This window comes from Sus scrofa, chromosome 6, assembly GCF_054392235.1.
Source record: "Sus scrofa isolate SSC_HxYL_T2T_F1_AM1 chromosome 6, Sscrofa_HxYL_maternal_Yorkshire_Landrace_v2.0, whole genome shotgun sequence".
Taxonomy (NCBI): Eukaryota; Metazoa; Chordata; class Mammalia; order Artiodactyla; family Suidae; genus Sus; species Sus scrofa.
The window spans coordinates 54,348,177-54,362,049 of NC_139388.1; the positions used below are offsets into that span (position 1 = coordinate 54,348,177).

Genomic DNA, 13,873 nt, shown 5'->3' on the forward strand with positions numbered 1-13,873 from the left:
GGGAACCTCCACGTGCTGCGGGTGTGGCCCTAAAAAGAAGCCTATTTGTCTTTTAACTAAAAGGCAATCTAGGTCCATGCACTGCACTTGGTTTTAATGCCTACTTATTTATTTATTATTATTTTGGGGGGCAGCACCTGTGGCATATGGATTACCAGGGTAGGTGTCCAATCGGCTGCCAGCCTATGCCACAGCCATGGCAACACAGGATCCAAGCTGTGTCTGCGACCTACACCACAGTTCAGGGCAACACCGGATCGCTGACCCACTGAGCAAGGCCAGGGATCGAACCCGAATCCTCATGGATACTAGTCCGATTCACTTCCGATGTGCCATGACGGGAACTCCTGTGATGCCTTTTTAGCTTCTTTAATTTAGAATAGCACTTAGAATTTCCTTGGGCAAGACTTAGGCAAGAGAGCACATTTTAGAGTGCCCCCCCACCGCCTCCCCAAACACACACACTGATCTGGTGCTCAACAAGGGTGCAGGCCATCCATAACCTTAAACATCCACTCCTGCGTTTACTACCTGTCGAGTCTCAGAAAAATCCTTCTCCACAGGCCTGAGAGTCACCCTGCTACCAAAATCAGAGATAAACACTCTATCGAGCTTTGGAGGATGGGAAGCCTTTGAGTGACAGAAGCACTTAGGTCAGAGAAAAGAAAAACTTTCCTCTCAGGTGAAGGAACACCAAAGGTTATTGTTTAATGAAATATCATTTTCCAACAGTGAACACATTCTCCCTCTTCCTTTTTTTTTCAAAGTCCAAACTGGGGTTCTGGAGAGATTCATAAATGAGTCTGATAGGTACAAGAGTTGCTCAGGTAGCTGTGTTGGTTTGAATAGTGCCTCCCCCAAATTCACATCTACCCAGAACCTCCAAATGTGACCTTGACTTGGTTTGTTCCAAGAAAGTCTTGCCTAGAAAGATAAGTCTGGGAAACAATAAATAACTCATTATTTACCCCTAGGAACTTCATGCAAATGAACTGAGCTCATCTGGGCAAACAGCTCCACTTTCAAGATAACCAATTACTCACACAGGCCAAAAAGCTCACTTATTACACAAGAGTTTGCTTAGCAAGGCTTGTTTCAGGACCATGATTTGTTGTGCTCACCAGAATCCTTGCTTAATCTTAGCCAGTTAATTCATTGCTTTGAAAAACCCATTTCAGAGTTCCCTTTGTGGCTCAGTGGGAACAAACCCAACTGGTATCCATGAGGATGCAGGTTCGATCCCTGGCCTCACTCAGTGGGTTAAGGATCTGGCGTTGCCATGAGGTGTGGCAGAGGTCACAGACGTGGCTCAGATACTGTGTTGTGGTGGCTGTGGCATAAGCTGGCAGCTGCAATTCAACACCTAGTGCCTGGGAACTTCCGTATGCCTCAGGTGTGGCCCCAAAAAGCAAAAAAAAAAAAAAAAAGAGAGAGAGAGAGAGAGAGACCATATATCTATAAATATAAATATACATTCCTTTTATATATATGACTGAGTCACTTTGCTGTATAGCAGAAATTGGCACAACACTGTAAATCAACTATAATTTAATTTAAAAAGTAAAAAATAAATCTGGCTCAGCAGAAACAAATCTGACTAGTATCCATGAGGACGCAGGTTCAATCCCTGGCCTCGCTCAGTAGGTTAAGGATCAGGCATTGCCGTGAGCTGTGGTGTAGGTCACAGACACAGCTCAGATCTGATGTTGCTGGGGCTGTGCCGTAGGCTAGCAGCTACAGCTCTGATTTGACTCCTAGCCTGGGAACCTGCACGTGCCATGGGTGCGGCCCTAAAAAGAAAAAAAGAAAAAAAAACTAAATTAATAAATAAATCTAAACCTATGCTCAAAATCCTGCAATGGCTCTTACCTCACTCAGAGTCAAGGTCAAAGTTCTTTCAATGGCTTACAAGGTCCTACACTCTCTACACCTCACCACTCTCTCTGACCTTCTCTCCTAAGGCACATCCTTTGGGTCCCTCTGCTCCAGCCACACTGGTCTTCTTCTTGTTCTACTAAGGCATCAGGTATGGTCCCACCTCAGGACCTTTGCACCTGCTGTTCCTTCTGTTTTAAGGTGCACCTCCTTCAGGGCTTCACACAAATGCCCTCTTCTCAAGGAAGCCTCCTCTGACCACACTGTTTGAAATTCCAACAATCTTCCCCAAACCAGGCACTCCCTCTTCCCCTCCTTTTTCCTCTCCTTGGTACTACTGCCATCATATGTCGTACTTGTTTACAGTATTCAGTGTTTCCCTCCTTAGAAAACAAGCCCCACATGAGCAGGGGTTTGTCTGTTCTGTTCCAAGTTGTAGCCCCAGTGACCGGAACAGTGCCTGGAACAGAAGAGGTGCTCGGCAAATATTTTATTCAATAACTTTGGTCACTATTGTTCTATGTGGTGTCCTCGGCCACCTCACTATTCCTCCCGGGTTCAAAGTTAGATGCTAAATCCAGATGGGATACTTGAAAAAGAGTCTTGGGTTTTCTTTAAAAAAAAAAAAAAGTTATCCTAGGGGAAGAGAGGCAGAGCCCCAGCAATGCAGTCTACAGCAATATATGTAAATAATGGCCCCTGGAGGGTGCTTCTGGGGTGCCCCCCAGTGGTGGATCCAAGCCTTTAGACAAAAGCATTAGTCATAAATGATCTAAAGTGCCAGCAGAGTGGAGAAGATGTTCAATTTCCCTCCCTAGGAACCCAGGAAATGCAAATTAAAACACTAGTAAATTACCTTGACAGCTTTATAAAGAAGGGAGGGAAATAGAGATGAGCAAATTTTGTTCAAGACAAATTTTTTTTTTCAAGAGTTGCAACATTTATTTCAGGTTCTCTCTTGGTTTTTTGGAAGGCGGAATTGTATTTTTCTTTTCTTTTTTGCCACGCAGGCAGTATGTGGGAATTCCTGGGCCAGGGACTGAACCTACACCGCACAGCAGCAACCAGAGCCACAGCGGTGAGAACACAAGAGGCTCAATCCACTATGCCATCAAAGAATTCCCAAGACAAATTTTTTTAAAATTTTATTGAAGTATAGTTGATTTACAATGTGTTAATTTCTGCAATACAGCAAGTGTTTCGGCCATATATAAATCTACTCAATCCCCACATAGCTTATCACAGAACACTGAGTAGATTTCCCTGTGCTATGCAGCAGGCCCCCATTGACTATCCATTCCATATACAAAAGTGTGCATCTGCCAATCCCAAACCCCATCCATCCATCCCCCACCTGACCCTTCCCTTTTGTAACCATAAGTTTGTTTTCAAAGTCTGTGGATCTATTTTGTAACTAAGTTCATTTGCATCATTTTTTTAAAAAAATTCCACCTAGAAGTGTATCATATGATATTTGCAAGACAAACTTTTAATGCAGTATTTTGATTTTCTCAACATGTTGCAAGACAAATGACTCAGATTTCTTTATTTTTTTCTTTCTTTTTAGGGTCATACCCACAGCATATGGAGATTCCCAGGCTAGGGGTCGATTCGGAGCTACAGCTATCAGCCTACACCACAGCCACAGCAACGCGGGATCCGAGCCGCATCTGCAAGCCACACCCCAGCTCACAACAACACCAGATCCTTAACCCATTGAGCTAGGCCAGGGATCGAATCTGCAACATCAAGGTTCCTAATTGGATTCGTTTCTGCTGCGCCATGACGGGAACTCCAGATTTCTGACTCACTTTAAAATACAGAAAAGAATTCTATCACAGAGTTAAAAAATTCCAGTATGCACTTTGAAAAAGAAATGGTTGGCAGTACCAACTAAGGCTAACATATGTTTGCCGTGACCTAGCAATTCTACATCTGAGTATAAACTCAGGAAAAATGAAGGCATATATCCAAGGACAAGGATGCTCACAGCAGCAATACTCACAATAGCTAAAAACTGGAGGAGTTCTCCTGTGGCCCAGCAGGTTACAGATCCAGCATTGTCACTGCAGCAGCTTGGGTCTCTGCTGTGGCACAGGTTTGATCCCTGGCCTGGGAACTTCCACATGCTGCAGATGTGGCAAAACAAAACAAAAGCAAAAACAAAAACACCTGGAAACAACTCAAATGTCCATCCACAATAGACTTGGGTAAATAAATATGGTACATTAATAAGATGAAAGGCTTCACATCAATTTAAAAAATAACAATACTGCTACATGTATCAACATGGTTGACTCTGCCCACATAATGTTGCATGAAAGAAGCCAGAGATCAGAGACGAAAGAGTACATAATTGAACAAATCCTTTTATATAGACATCAGAAATGGGGAAATCCAACTTATGGTGAGAGAAACCGGAAAGTGGTGGCCCCTGGGTGGTACTGACTGGCAGGAGGTACAAGGAAACCATCTGGAATGATTAAAATGTTCTATACCTGGACCTACCTGGTAGTGATATGGATGAACACATGTATATAAATGCATCGAGCTGTACCCTTCAGTTTTTTGCTCTGGTACCCCAATACAAAGTTAATTTTTTAAATGTTTAAATAAATAGAATAAATGATTAGTATGTTGGTACTTTCAAGACCGAAATACTAGAATGCAGGACTGTTCAGGTGGAGCACAAACCTCGGATTCCCTCTCTTGCCACAAGGCGGCACTCTCTCCTCCCCCAAGTCTCTGATCAAGTCTGGGAGGGAAAACTGGCTGAAGATGATATTGCCCACTGAGAAGGGTCACTGCGGGTGGAGAGTTGTGTGCTCCAGAAAAGGAGAGGGTAGGGCTAGGGTGGGAATGCTGCGTAATGACCCCGGCCTCACTACAGAGGACTGTAGCCCTTTCAAAGCAAAGGCTTGAATTCCAGCTCTGTCGTTTCTTAGCTGTGTGACCTTTGGAATGTTCCTTAACTTCTCTGTGCCCCAGTATCCTCATTTGTACAGTGGAAATAATATTAGTACATACCTTGCAGTGTGGTGGTTGTTGTTCAAGCAAAAAGAGTTAGTCCTCAGGAAGCCCTTAGACATCACCTGGCACAGAAGAAGAGCCCAGAGTCATTAACTGAATTAATACTAAGAGAGAAAATCTCAGTAACCAATATGGGTCTTAAGACCCAGCATCTCACTTCTTCAAGGACCAACTAGGTATGGGGAACTGGCTGAGCTGGAGAGAAAAGATGCCGTTATGTTCTTTTCAGTGCACCCCCAGGATTCACTGAAGAATTCATGTTGGGGATAATTCTTACACATGTAATGAATACGTAAATTTTTTGATCAATTCTTACAACACGCCATACATCTCATAATCCATACTAGGAATAATTAAGTCTTTAGTTTTCTGAGATTAACCTGAGATGCTGCAACTACAGAATAATTACACGTCATCACATGTCGAAACCTAAGACTTTATTTATGTAGATCACAAATCAAGGACATGGAAATGGCCCATTCCTTTTTTTTTGCGGGGGGTGGGGACCTCATCAGTGGCATGTGGAGGTTCCCAGGCTAGGGGGTCGAATTGGAGCTGGAGCCACCAGCCTACACCACAGCCACAGCAATGCAGGATCTGAGCCATGTCCATGACCTACACCACAGCTCACAGCAACACCAGATCTTCAGCCCACTGAGCAAGGCCAGGGATCAAACCCATAACCCCATGGTTACTAGTCAGACTCATTTCCATTGTGCCACATTGGGAACTCCCCTGTTCACTTTTAATAAAATACAGAAGATTATTGAGAGGGAAAAAAAAGCCACCACAGCCAGTGCTGGTCCAAATCTGTGGCCGAGAGGGTTTCATGAGTCTTTCTATAGGTACCAAAGTTGTGTGCCTCGATGTGGGAGACAGAATAATGCCCCCCCCCAAATTTTCCACATCCAATTCCCAGGAATTGTAAATGTGTTATCTTACATGGCAAAAGGGACCTTGCAGGTGTGATTTAGTTAAAGACCTTGAGATGGGAAGATTATGCTGGATTATCAGGAAAGGTTAATGTAACTACCTGGGTCCTTATAAGAAGGAGGCAGGAGGACCAGAACCTGCCTAGAAACAGGAGTCAGTGTGATGTGGCCAGGAGCCAAGGAACACAAGCAGCCTCTAGAAACTGGAAAAGACAAGGAGTAGATTCTCCCTGAGAGCATCTTTAAGGAAGACAGTTTTGATTTTAGCCCAGTAAGAACTACTTAAGATTTCTGACCTCCAGAATTGAAAGATAATAAACCTGCATTGTTTGAAGCCACTAAGTTTGAGGGCATTTGTTACAACAGCGATTGGAAACCAATACCTTCAGCTTTAGTAATGTCTAGGCAGCATAATTCTGTCTATAGTTGTGCATCTTAATTTTCTTTATTTATACAGAAAATCTCATGGTTCAAAGTTCAGTAAATATATACAACCACTGGAAAACTGTCAGTATTTAGCTGAACCCATAAATACCCTGACCCCACACTTCCAAACCTGCCTATATACTCGACAGGAGTGCCCAGGCATGTCCACCAAAGGACTTGTACAAGAATGTTCCCAGGAGTGCCCATCGTGGCTCATCAGTAATGAACTCAAGTATCCAAGAGGACATGGGTTCAATCCCTGGCCTCGCTCCATGGGTTAAGTATCTGGCCTTGCCATGAGCTGTGGTGTAGGTCGCAGACTCGGCTTGGATCTGGTGTTGCTGTGGCTGTGGTGTAGGCCGGTAGCTGCAGCTCCATTTCAACCCCTGGCCTGGGAACTTGCATATGCCGCAGGTGAGGCCCTTAAAAAAAAAAAAGTTCCTACAAGTGCCACTTGTAATTGCCAAAAATTGGAAGCAATCCACATGTCTGTCAACAGCAAAAGGGATACATAAATAGACTTGTCATTTCACACCCAGCGACCTTGGGCCCCCGAAACCTTCCTCTTCTCCTGGGAGGAGTGAGTGTCATTGTAAGGATGACACTGTGAACAGTTATAACATCAATAGCCAGTGATTAGAGGACGTGCCACACAGCAGGGGTGGAAGCACTTAACACCTCACAACAACACTATGAGATCTGTCGTTTTTTTACTATGTTTACCATGTTACAGGTGAGGAAACTGAGGCACAGAACGTCTAAATAAGATGCCTTCACCTGAAACTAACACAATATTGTGAATCAACTATACTTCAATTTTTAAATTTTTTTTAAATTTTTTTGTCTTTTTGTCATTTTAGGGCCACACCCGAGGCATATGGAGGTTCCCAGGCTAGGGGTCTAATCGGAGCTGTTGCTGCCAGCCTACGCCACAGCCACAGCAACGCCAGATCTGAGCCACATCTGCAAACTACACCACAGCTCATGGCAACACCAGATCCTTAACCCACCGAGCAAGGCCAGGGATCGAAACCGCAACCTCATGGTTCCTAGTTGGATTTGTTTCTGCTTCGCCAAGACGAGAACTCAATTTTTTTAGAGTAAAAATAAAATAAAATGGAATGCCAGATCTTTAACCCACTGAGCGAGGCCAAGAATTGAACCTGAATCCTCAAGGAGCCACAACGGGAACTCCATGAGTGTTCTTTCAATTAACTTGGGAAGTGCTTCTTCAATCCACTGGATAGCTTCCTAAGGAAAATTCTGGTGGACTGGCCAACCTATTGCTGTGAACCTATGATGGAGAAGAAAATGAAATTTTATTGCAATTTTGTCTGATCCATGTACATTCTTGAAAATGAGGAAAGGTGGCCTTTGAATGGTAGTGGTAGCCTAAATCACCACACTATCCTTCAGCTAGAACTGTCACAGGAATGGAAAGGCTGGGAATTCTCGCCACTCCGTCTGTGCTGGCCTTGGCAGAGGTGACCAGAGCTCTGTTCTATCTTATAGTCCTCTAGGGTATTCTTACAAAAACTGTGAGATTTGTGGTTCTGTCTTTATGTAATGTGTAAGTGAGCTCTATTTAATTGATTTAAAAGCACTTACAAATTAAAATCTAAATATTTAGAAAATTGGCCATAATGAATTTCAGGCTCATGTGATCTGGGAAATATTCAGTACTGAAGTTAGCTTTGATTAATTAGACATGCCTTTAGAGTCATCAAATGTTAAGTACAAAACTTCTGTTGTACCTAGGTTTATTAGAGATCAAATAAGACCTTTCATCTGTTGCAAACATTTGTCAGCAAGGGGAAAACTTGATATGATGAAGCTTTAGGTAAAGGCAAATGAGACAAAAGCCTTTAGATAAACTCTATAGGAATAATTGGGTTTGGGGAATGACTATCTAAAATGGTTTCTCCAATACAACATTGTAAAGCAACTATAATTTTAAAAATAATAAAATAAAATGTCAAAGAATGCTTACTAGGGCAGAGCAAGGATTTGAACCCCAGCAGTCTGGCTACACTTCTAAGTAGAAGACAAGGGGGAGTTCCCGTTGTAGCTCAGTGGTTAACGAATCCAACTAGGAACCATGAGGTTGTGGGTTCAATCCCTGACCTCACTCAGTGGGTTAAGGATCCAGCGTTGCCATGAGCTGTGGTGTAGGTCGCAGACACGGCTCGGATCCTGCACGGCTGTGGCTCTAGCGTAGGCCGGCAGCTGTAGCTCTGATTAGACCCCCAAGCCTGGGAACCTCTATATGCCAGGGTGTGGCCCTAAAAAGACAAAAAAAAAAAAAAAAAGCCAAGTAGGAGACAAGGAAAGCCAGGAGTGGGGTGTAGCCTGGGAAATGGGGAGCCCTCAAGCTGCAAGAGGCCAGCTGCCTCAAGGTCCTGTGTGGAAGTACTTTCTAATCCTTGGACTGTCCCTACACGTGGGCAGCCTTCCCAGGAGGTTGGTGGGTTGAAGGTGCCAGGGTGGGAGGCTGATAATGTCCTTCCAGCTCTAAGCTGGGCGATAGGACCTTTGTTCCTGGTCTGATGATCTGTACTGAAGCCCTTAGGGATGCAGCGATAGGCATGGGGAGAGCTAGGAGCATCTTCTGTGTTGCAAAAGCCCAACATGTAACCCAGGTTCTTTGCTCTGGGCCACAATATCTCTGAGTGGCCGGGATGTACATGTCTCTCCCTCTGCTCTGAGATCAAGGACGAAAAAACTTGAGTTCTGACTGGGAAAACACAATGAAATTAATTAACACTCCAAATGCACCATGAGGGACACTAGACCTTGCAAATGTGGGAGACTGGGCTTAGTCTTGCCAGATTAGCTGTAAAAGTATCACTGTTATTACAGGTTTGAGCTTCTCAAAGCCTCTGAGCCCTGAGGATAGGGAGGCTATTCCAGACTAGGAACCAGGAAAAACCCACACCCACAGTTACTGTAAGAATGACAACTACAGACAGACCAGCCCCTCTGCTGAAGAGGTGGGTGTGTGCCTGCATCCTTGCCTCAGGCCTGTGCCAGAGCAGCTGTCTCTAATCTGCTGGTGACAACCCAACCAGCTTCACTTTTTTTTTTTAACCCAAGGAAGTTCTAGAATTATCTGGGTCCAGTAATTTTTATAAGCAGCAAAAGTTCTGGGAAACTGGCTTGCAGAAACCACTAAACTTCCCTCCCTTGTGAAACAGAGATAATCATAGTTTGGCTGTTGTGACGATTCAGTGGCTTCTGCAGGGTATGCAGGATGGAATTCGGGTTTGTGAGGCTTACAAAGCTTAACACAAGCACAAGGACGAAAGATTTTCAAAGGAACTCAAAAGATCTTAGGACACATGAAAACCTCATCTGCACCTTTATTTACAAACCAAAGCTGGAGTTCCCGTTGCGGTACAGCAAAACGAATCCGACTAGGAACCATGAGGACACAGGTTAGATCCCTGGCCTTGCTCAGTAGGTTGGGGACCTGGCGTTGCTGTAAGCTGTGGTGTGGGTCGCAAACGAGGCTTGAATCCTAGCATTGCTGTGGCTGTGGCGGAGGCTGGCAGCTGCAGCTTCAGTTTGACCCCTAGCCTGGGAATCTTCATATGCCGAGGGTGCGGCCCTAAAAAGCAAAAAAAAAAAAAGTGTATATATATATATTTATATATAAATATATTTATATATATATAAAAATACAAACCAAGGCTTAGCTGAGCCAAAGGCAAGAATTCAGAATAGGTAAATCAATGTATAATTGATTGATAGGTAAATAGACAGACCTAAATTAATTCACTTAGATTGAAAACCTCAAATCAGATAATGCAGTGACTATGATCAAATAATACCGAGGCGTTTACTCCTCAGTCAGCAAATGCGAGGCCATCCTAGCTTCCTGCCAGCTTCCTCTAGACAGTCACACCCAAACAAGAAATGCAGACTCAACAGCTTCTCCCCCCTTCCCCAGTCACCCTCTACTACTCTGTTCCCCTCCCCCACACAAACCCTGAGCCTGAGAGTTTCCTTCAAAGAAGCAGGAAGCGGGCAGCTCCCTGGGGTCCTCTCCCTAATAGCCTCTGACCTCTCCTGCCGGGGAGCAGGGCCCAAAATCTTTGAGCTCATGGGAGCTATGGTAGATTGTACTGTTGGCCCCAATAGTACACCCCTCCCAGTAGCCACACTTTTCACCATGCAACTTCGTAGTTTTATGCCTCCCATGCGGGTGTGTGGCTTGCTTTGACCAACACAGTCAGATGGAAGTGACAGAGAGCCCATCTCCAGTCTATGTTTTTTGGGTTTTGTTTGTTTGTTTGTTTCTGTCTTTTTTAGGGCCGCACTTGAGGCATATGGAGGTTCCCAGGCTAGGGGTCAAATCGGAGCTATAGCTGCCGGCCTACACCACAGCCACAGCCTTAGCCACATCAGATCTGAGCTGTCTGTGACGGACACCACAGCTCAGGGCAACGCAGATCCTTAACCCACTGAGCGAGACCAGGGATCAAAGCTGCGTCCTCATGGATGCCAGTCAGATTTGTTTCCGCTGAGCCATGAGAGGAACTCCCAGCCTGTGATTTAATTGAAGGGCCTGGCACATTTCTACCTGTTCTTCAGCCTCCATGAGAACAAGCCCGGGCTAGCCTATTGGAAGATGACAGCCATGTGGAGCAAAACCGAGCCTCCCAGCCATCTCAGCCAAGACCAGGCTAGATCGGCCAACAAGCTGAATTGTGGGCAAGCAGAGCTGAGCCCAGGAAAACCATCCAGCCAAGCCCAGCCGAAGCTGCTCACCACAAATTCATGAGCTAAATAAATGCTACTGAGAGTTGGGGTAGTTTGTTACACAGCACTATTGCAGCAAACGCTCAATAATACAGGAAACCTGCAGCTCCCTGGGCAAATCTTTTTTTTTTTTGCTGTTGGTATTTTGGGTGTTTTAATTTTTTTTCTCTCCCCTCCAAGGCATATGGAGTCCCCCATCAGATCTGAGCTGAGACTGCGACCTACACAGCAGCTTTAGCAATGCCTGAACCTTAACCCGGTCTGTCAGGCCGGGGATGGAACCTGCATCCCAACACTCCAGAGATACTGCCAATCCCATTGTGCCACAGCGGGAACTCCTCCCTGGTCAAATCTTTAAGCTGAGCTGCTTGGACTTTCACATCTCTGCCATTTGTCAGCTGAGTGACTTAACCTTCCTGTGCCTTGGATTCCTCATCTGTAAAATGGGATGAGAGCCGTTCTAACTCATCAGGGTTGTTTCATCATTCAGGGTCCTGATGTTTATGGAGCTCCTACTGCTTGTGTGAGGAAGAAAAGACAGTGAGATAAAGTTCCCGCCCTCTTGGAGCTGACATTCGAGTAGGGCAGATGCATGAAAAAGAGATTTACGATGCCATTTGCAGCAACATGGACGGACCTAGAGATGATCATAGCAAGTGAAGGAAGTCAGACAGAGGAAGACAAACACCATATGATATCAGTTATATGTGGAATCTAAAATATGGCACAAATGAACTTATCTACAAAACAGACTCATGGACACAGAGAACAGACTTGTGATTGCCAAGGCGAGACGGGGGTGGAACGGACTGGGAGTTTAGGGTTAGCAGATGCCAACTATTATACATAGAGTGGGTAAACAACAAGGTCCTACTGTAGAGCACAGAGAACTGTATCCAATCTCCTGGGATAGACCATGATGGAAAAGAATATGAAAAAAGAATATATATATATATATATATATATATATATATATATGTGAGTCACTTTGCTGTACAGCAGAAACTGTATAGCCCAATATTGTGAATGAACTGTAATTTTTGAAGAGTAACACAAAAAACTGATCTGCACTAGAATGTCAGCAGGGAGAACCGTGATAAAGAGAAGTAGAGCAGAGCAGAGGGATGGGGGGCTGAGGGTTCAGGAGAAGAGGTGCTGCTTCTCATTAGGTGGTCAGGGAAGCCCACTCAGAGGCGGTGACGCTCCAGCAGACACAGGAATGCAGAGGAAGAAGCCATCGGAAGAGAGGGAGAGGGAGAGCTGTCCCGGGCGAGGGGAGAGCCCGTGCAAAGGGCTGAAGGTGGATGTGAGCGTGGTGGGCATGAAGAATGGGAAGCAGGGTACAATGGAAAAGGCAGGGAGGAGAGTGGCAGGAGGTGGGGGGGCAGTGAGAAGGGGGCAGTGATGAGATCCTGAGGGGTAAGGAGTTCACATTTTACTGTCATGACAATTAAATGAATTAATATGTGCAAAGGTAAACGCTCTGGAGAGTGCCAGGGTCATGAGGGTAAGAGTCAGCTTTCACTTCACCCACAAAATGGTGTGTCTCCCTGTTCTGGGGTCCCTAAGAGAAAAATTCTGGTGGGATGGTTGCCCTTCCTGCAACTAAAAAGAAAGAGGTTCACGGGGGAAATCCTGACATGGGGAAGTTTTCACTTTGGACTCTGAGTCAGTATCGTTTAAATTTCTTTCTTTTCTATTTATTTATTTTATTTATTTATGTATTTATTTATTTATTTTTTTTTTTTTGGCTTTTCAGGGCCACACCCACGCTAGGAGTCAAATTGGAGCTGCAACTGCTGGCCTACACCACAGCCATAGCAACACCAGATCCCAGGCACATCTGCGACCTACACCACAGTTCAGGGCAACACTGGATCCTTAACCCACTAAGTGAGGCCTGGGATCAAACCCACATCCTCATGGATACTAGTCGGGTTCTTAACCTGCTGATCCAGATCAGGAACTCCCAGTTCATTTGAATAGCAACAGCAAGATTGAGTCCACGTATCATGTATGGGATTAGAACACACACACACAGACACACACACACACATGTGCCATTGTGATGTGTGCAGTTGACTCTTCTTTGCCATGTCTTCTCACCAGACTTTCAGGATCAAGCAATTCCTGGCCAAGAAACAAAAGTAGACTTGTCCCATTCTCCAATGGAGTCAAAGAAAACTGGTAACCAAAATGAATACAAATACAAAAGGAGTCATTGTAGAAGAACCAAGCTAGGTCTGTAAGGAATCTCAAACAAGATGGCACACATATTTATGCCATATCGGGGTCCCTTGCATCTTATCAGATTACTCAGAAAATATCACTATTACATGGATGTGTTTTGTTACCTGGACATAAAAATATTTTTCTCTGTGTTTCTGCATTAGTAAGTTGGTTCAGTAATAAATATATGAGAGCTTCTGTTGGGAAAAAAAAAAAAAACATAAAACAACCCGATGACCCATGACTAGATGAATGAATAAATAAAATACAGTGTATCTATATGGTGGAATATTATTCAGCCATTAAAAGGGAATGCAGCATTGATCCATGCTACATGTGGATGAACCTCAAAGACATTATGTTGAGTGAAAGAAGACAAACACAAAAGATCACATCTTGTATGATTCCATCTATAAGAAACATCCACAAGAAAAAACCCACAGAGACAGAAAGCAGATCGGTAGTTACCAGGGGCTGGGGAAGGAAGGTATAAGTAGTGATGGCTTAATGTATATGGACTTTATTTTTGGAGTGATAAAAATGTTTTGGACCTAGATAGAGGTGGTGATTGTAAAACACAGTGAATGTACTAAATGTTACTGAATTGTACACTTTAAAAT

At 44.3% G+C, this 13,873-nt stretch overlaps 1 protein-coding gene across 2 annotated transcripts in view; it reads right to left on the reverse strand.

The window, feature by feature from the left end:
- Window positions 1-13,873, reverse strand: part of LYPD3 (LY6/PLAUR domain containing 3) — a 111,471-nt gene that overhangs the window by 63,025 nt on the left and 34,573 nt on the right. For both annotated transcript variants that reach the window (XR_014806292.1, XR_014806291.1), the window contains exon 5: window positions 4,903-4,967. The gene's annotated coding sequence lies outside the window, so the exon portion shown is untranslated. The remainder of the gene's footprint in view (window positions 1-4,902; window positions 4,968-13,873) is intronic.